The following is a 6,000-nucleotide window of genomic DNA, read 5'->3' as shown; positions in this document are numbered from 1 at the left end:
TTTTATAGCACCTTCTGGGGTCTGCTGGGGACTGACCTGCTGGCAGTGATGCAGGAGAGCATCCAGCAAGGGGCGCTGCAAGTGAGCTGCAGGCGTGCCCTCGTGGCACTGTTGCCCAAGAAAGATGACCTGTGCTAGAACTGAAGCTCCTCTCCAGAGTGATGGCCTGATCCATCTGATCCACCCTGACCAGTCCTACTGTGTGCCTGGTAGGTCCATACAGGACAACATCCTGTTCATTAGGCACATCATGGAGGTCTCCAGGCTGTTGGGGTTAAAGACTGGTCTCATTGCGCTGGACCAGGAAAAGGCTTTTGACCGGGTTGAGCACCAGTACCTGTGGCGGATGATGGAGGCTTTTGGGTTCAGCCCTGTTTTCATAGCCATGACCAGGGTGCTCTATGGTGACACTCAAAACATATTGAAAATCAATGTTGGCTTGAGCGCCCCCTTCAGGGTGTACAGGGGAATCTGGCAGGGCTGCCCCATGTTGGGATGCTCCACTCCATGGCCATTGAGCCATTGCTGCAGGAGCTGCACAGAGTGGTGGGGGGGCTTTATGTCCCTCGCTGCCCGACACCCTTCCGCTTCTCTGCCTACGCTGATGATGTGGTGGTGCTGGTGGGGTGCGAGGGGGATGTGGACAGAATCAGCACCTCGCTCTGGGACTTAAACCAAAGTGAACTGGTCCAAGAGCACGGGGTTGCTGCTGGGGGAGTTGGGGGGGCAGGGAGGCCTGCAACTCCCTGGAGGATTACAGTGGTGCAGAGGTGGTCTCAAGTACTTGGGGGTGCACCTGGGGGATCAGGCCATGGAGCAGAGGAACTGGGAGGGGATGCCGGAGGGGCTGCGGGGGAGGCTCGGGCGATGGCACTGGCTGCTCCCTCAGCGTTCTTCTTCTGGACTGGTCTGCACTGGCTGTGAAAGGGGCTACTATACCTGCCCCGTGAGGAGGGGGGGCAAGGGCTGGTGGACGTGGAGTGCAGGATGGCTGCTTTCCATCTGCAGTTCCTGCAGAAGCTGGTCTACGGGCCGAGCCTCCTGTCCTGGAGGCCGCTTACGTGGACCTTGCTCCGTCATGTGGGGACGCTGCAGGTGGACAGTGCAATGTCCCTGATGGACATTAGCAGGCTGGCAGCAGGCAACCTTCCTGGGTTCTACCGCAGTGTGTTGAGGGCCTGGCAGCTGCTCACAGCCTGACATGTGTACAGCTCCCTCATCCTGCACTGGCTGCTCCAGATGCCCATCATCTGGACCGGGGTGTTCCAGCTGCATGATCTGCTGGCTGGAGGATTGTGGACAGCCTGGAAGGGAAAATGGGTGTGCGCTCCCTGCGCTGGACAGGTATTCTGCTCGGCCGAGGCCGGTGCCACCCTGCCTTCTGAAGGGAAACTGCTGCTGAGGGAGTGTTTCCTCCAGCTCCAGACCCCAGAGCCCCAGTTCAAGTTCCCCAATTTGCTGGTTTCCCCCTTCCCTGAGGTATGATGGAGGCCTCTCAGGGACCCTGTTGAGGAGGGGTCCGCAGGAGTTGTCCCTGGATGGGGCCTGTGTGAAGGCCCGGCACCAAACGCAGCTCTTGCCGCTAACTGACATGCCCTGGAGGGACAGGCTGGGGGGGAGGAGGGGAAGGGGGAGCCAGTATGGCACAGTGTGTATCAGCCACTGCTGAAAAGAGAGCTTGGGATCTGCAGTGGAGAGTGCTCCACGTTATCATTGCCATCAAGTACTTCCTGTTGCTAATTAACGTTGCACAGTGTGACATCAGTTTGCACACCTTTCTCTTTCTTGTTCTCAAGTCCTTTGTGTAGGCTTCCCCCACCACTCCCCGGAATCAATCCCCGGTCTCCCGCAAGACAGGTAGACATACTCACCACTATACTAATGAGGAGCTGCCCCTGGTGCCCCTGCTGCCCCCACATCTTCCGCCACGTCCTTTTACGGTTCTAAATTTGTCAGAGCAAGGTGAGGGCAGCATCCCTGCCTCACCTGCCTACTTTATTCCACCTTGTGAGTGTCCTTCGGTCAGCTCAGGCTGCGGAAGGCAATCCTGGACCACTACTCGCATTCCTAGTACCCTGCCGAGTGGTCAGGATGTCCGAGCAGTCTAAGAGGCTGCGTTCATGTTGCAGTCTCCTCTGGAGTTCAAGTCCCACTTCTGACATATCCAGTGTTCCTTTTGCCCTTCTTCAAACGTGTCAGCAGGAACACCTTTGTCTGTCTCTGTGGTGTAATCGATTAGCTGTTGACCTTTAGAATCCACCCAGGGAGGGCCCCCTTTTCCCCCCACCCCCTGTTATTATTTCTACTTCGGGCGGTCAGCTTGCCAGACTGCGGCTTTCCTTCAGCCACAGTAACCTTATGCTGCTTGCTGTGGACGGCCATCTTGCTAAAGTCTAAGGAGGTTTTAGAAGCTTCCTTTACATTGCCTAGATCAACATAAACCAAGGCACTGCTGGGATTCAAACCCAGAGTTTCCTGTTTACAAGATAGGTGCTTTGACCAACTAAGCCACAGCGCCAGTACTCCCCTGTTCCCCAGTGCCTACACTCAGGGGTAAGGAGCAAAACAAAACAAAACAAAACAAAACAAAACAAAACAAAACAAAACAAAACAAAACAAAACAAAACAAAACAAAACAAAACAAAACAAAACAAAACAAAACAAAACAAATACTATTTTATTGGATTTAGTATTTTCTTTTCATCAATAAAAACAATTCAATTTTTAATACTTATGATTAAAAACATTGACATATCAATCCTTAAAATCACTTAAAAATTTTAAAATCTTTGTGATTTTAACAAAACTAAAACAATTAACTTTTAAAATAAATGTGCTCAAATCAAATAAACAAAACGTGATAAAAGCAAAAACTGCACACCAACAAAAAAGTCAAATACATTGAAAATAACTGAAAATGCATTAGACAAAATAAAGAAACAAAACAAAACAAAGTGTGGATCCAGGCTGCAACAAAGGAAGCACACAGAGGTGTACACGTAAGGTTGATGGGAGCAACAAGCTTCCTGGTGAGCTTGTCCCGCGGGTGGCAATGGGAATTCGACATCGGCCGTTAGGTGCGCGTAGCCCACGCAGGGATGTCCTTTGGGTTTTGGTTCTTCTTTAAAAACTGTCATCTGTCCTGTTGGCTTTCCGCTTCATAACGTCCTCCAATGGCTTTACTATTAGCCTATCTTGCTAAAACTAAGGGTTGATGTAACAGTTCGGGTGGGATATTTAACAGCCCCTCCCAACCTGCACACAACGAATAATGTGACAGCAAACAACTCAAACAACTGATACAAATGTGTGTATCCTAGCACAATGAAATGTATTTGGAATAAATTACAGCACATTTAAGATGAGCAAAAAGATCATGAAAAAGGAAGGACAACAAAAGTCATAACAAATCAGACACTATTACAAATGGTGGCGATACAAAGTCCACAATGAAGTTCCCCCAGTCCTTTACCAGTTCATATCACAACCGACGCTGAGGTGCCGTGGAAATCATGGAAGTGTTGATTATAACATGTCCATTATGGTCAAGACTTCCAAAGTGGGCGAAAGATTAATTTAACAGTCTTTTGTGCAATGAATCCGCGGTTGAAGTATTCCCCCACCATGGCGTCTCATTTCTCCTGTTCCTCTTCCCTTTCTCCTTTTATATCCATTCCATAAATTAGGTCATCTGTAGTCCACCACATCCTCACCTGGAACCATGTATGCACAACAGCACCAGCAGGGGATAGTGGTCACCACAATACACACTCATAACACAACAAATATAAAGCACAAGCTTCACAAGGTGCACATAAAGCCCACCTAAGGCACTGCTGGGATTCAAACCCAGGATCTCCTGTTTGCTAAACAGGCACCTTAACCAACTAAGCCAAGATGCTGCCAACAGTAGCAGAACAGCAGATCACGGACCACTGTCAATCAGATGCTTGCCTTGCCGTCCATCCATCTATCCATCTATCTATCTATCTATCTATCTATCTATCTATCTATCTATCTATCTATCTATCTATCTATGACTCTCGATATCTAACTCTCGCTTGCTAGTTAGCTAGCTATGACTCTACACTCAGGCGTAAGGAACAAAACAAAACAAAACAAAACAAAACAAAACAAAATCTGGATGCAGGCTGCAACAAAGGAAGCACACAGAGGTGTAAACGTAAGGTTGACGGCACCAAGACTGCAGCTGCTGCTGCCGATAGTAGCATAATAGCAGATCACGGACCACTGTCAATCAGATGCTTGCCTTGCCGTCTATCTATCTATCTATCTATCTATCTATGACTCTCGATATCTAACTCTCTTTGCTGGCTATCGCTCCCCCAATGGTCAGTAGCATAGTAGCATAACAGCAGATCACGGACCACTGTCAATCAGATGCTAGCCTTGCCATCCATCCATCTATCTATCTATCTATGACTCTCGATATCTATCTCTCTTGCTTGCTATCGCTACCCCAATGGTCAGTAGCATAGTAGCATAACAGCAGATCAAGAACCACTGTCAATCAGATGCTTGCCTTGCCGTCCATCCATCCATTCATCTATCTATGACTCTCGATATCTAACTCTCTTGCTTGCTATCGCTCCCCCAATGGTCAGTAGCATAGTTGCATAACAGCAGATCACAGACCACTGTCAATCAGATGCTTGCCTTGCCGTCCATCCATCCATCCATCTATCTTTCTATGTATCTATGTCTCTCGATATCTAACTCTCTTGCTTGCTAACGCTCCCCCAATGGTCAGTAGCATAGTAGCATAACAGCAGATCACGGACAACTGTCAATCAGATGCTTGCCTTGCCGTCCATCCATCCATCCATCCATCTAGCTAGCTAGCTATCTAGCTAGCTAGCTATCTATCTATGACTCTCGATATCTAACTCTCTTGCTTGCTATCGCTCCCCCAATGGTCACGTATGTTGCATTCAACGACAAAGAAAATCGTGTGCTGGAAATGATTTCTGGCAACTGTGAAGGAGCTGCACGACTGCAGCAACCACAACACCTCTGTCTGTCTCTGTGGTGCAATCGCTCAGCGCGTTTGGCTGTTAACCGAAAGGATGGTGGTTTGAATCCACCAAGGGACGGCCAACTTTTCCCCCCGCCCCTTGTTATTGTTTCTACTTCTGGCGGTCACCTTGCCAGACTGCGGCTACAGTAACCTTAAGCTGCTTGCTGCGGACGGCCATGTTGCAAAAATGTATTGAGCGTTTAGATACTTCCTTTCCATTGCCTAGGCCAACATAAACCAATGCACTGCTGGGAGTCGAACCCAGGGTTTCTTGTTTACAAGACAGGTGCTTTGACCAACTAAGCCACGGTGCCAGGACTCTCCCATTCCCCAGTGCCTACACTCAGGCGTAAGGAACAAAACAAAACAAAACAAAACAAAACAAAACAAAACAAAACAAAACAAAACAAAACAAAACAAAACAAAACAAAACAAAACAAAACAAAACAAAACAAAATCTGGATGCAGGCTGCAACAAAGGAAGCACGCAGAGGTGAAAACGTAAGGTTGACGGGAGCAACAAGCTCCCTGTTGCGACTGTCCAGGGGCTGCAATGGGAATTGGACGTTGGCCGTTAGGTGCGCGTAGCGCGTGTCCTTTGGGTTCTGGTTCTTCTTTACAAACCGGCTTCTGTCCAGTTGGCTTTCCGGTTCATTACGTCCTCTGATGGCTTTACGATAAGCCTATCTTGCAATCAGATGCTTGCCTTGCCGTCCATCCATCCATCTATCTATCTATCTATCTATGACTCTCGATATCTAACTCTCTTGCTTGCTATCGCTCCCCCAATGGTCAGTAGCATAGTTGCATAACAGCAGATCACAGACCACTGTCAATCAGATGCTTGCCTTGCCGTCCATCCATCCATTCATCTATCTATGACTCTCGATATCTAACTCTCTTGCTTGCTATCGCTCCCCCAATGGTCAGTAGCATAGTTGCATAACAGCAGATCAAAGACC

The 6,000-nt window shown here is 48.6% G+C and overlaps 1 non-coding gene across 1 annotated transcript; it reads right to left on the bottom strand.

Annotated features, from left to right (window-relative positions):
* Nucleotides 1-2,444: 2,444 nt before the first annotated feature.
* Nucleotides 2,445-2,518, bottom strand: trnat-ugu (transfer RNA threonine (anticodon UGU)). Its single transcript has one exon. It is a non-coding gene; the product is annotated as a tRNA-Thr (tRNA).
* Nucleotides 2,519-6,000: the final 3,482 nt, after the last annotated feature.

Source organism: Amia ocellicauda, chromosome 2 (assembly GCF_036373705.1).
Source record: "Amia ocellicauda isolate fAmiCal2 chromosome 2, fAmiCal2.hap1, whole genome shotgun sequence".
Classification (NCBI taxonomy): Eukaryota; Metazoa; Chordata; class Actinopteri; order Amiiformes; family Amiidae; genus Amia; species Amia ocellicauda.
The sequence above is the reverse complement of the archived record's forward strand: the minus strand, read 5'-3'. Positions and strand labels throughout refer to the sequence as shown.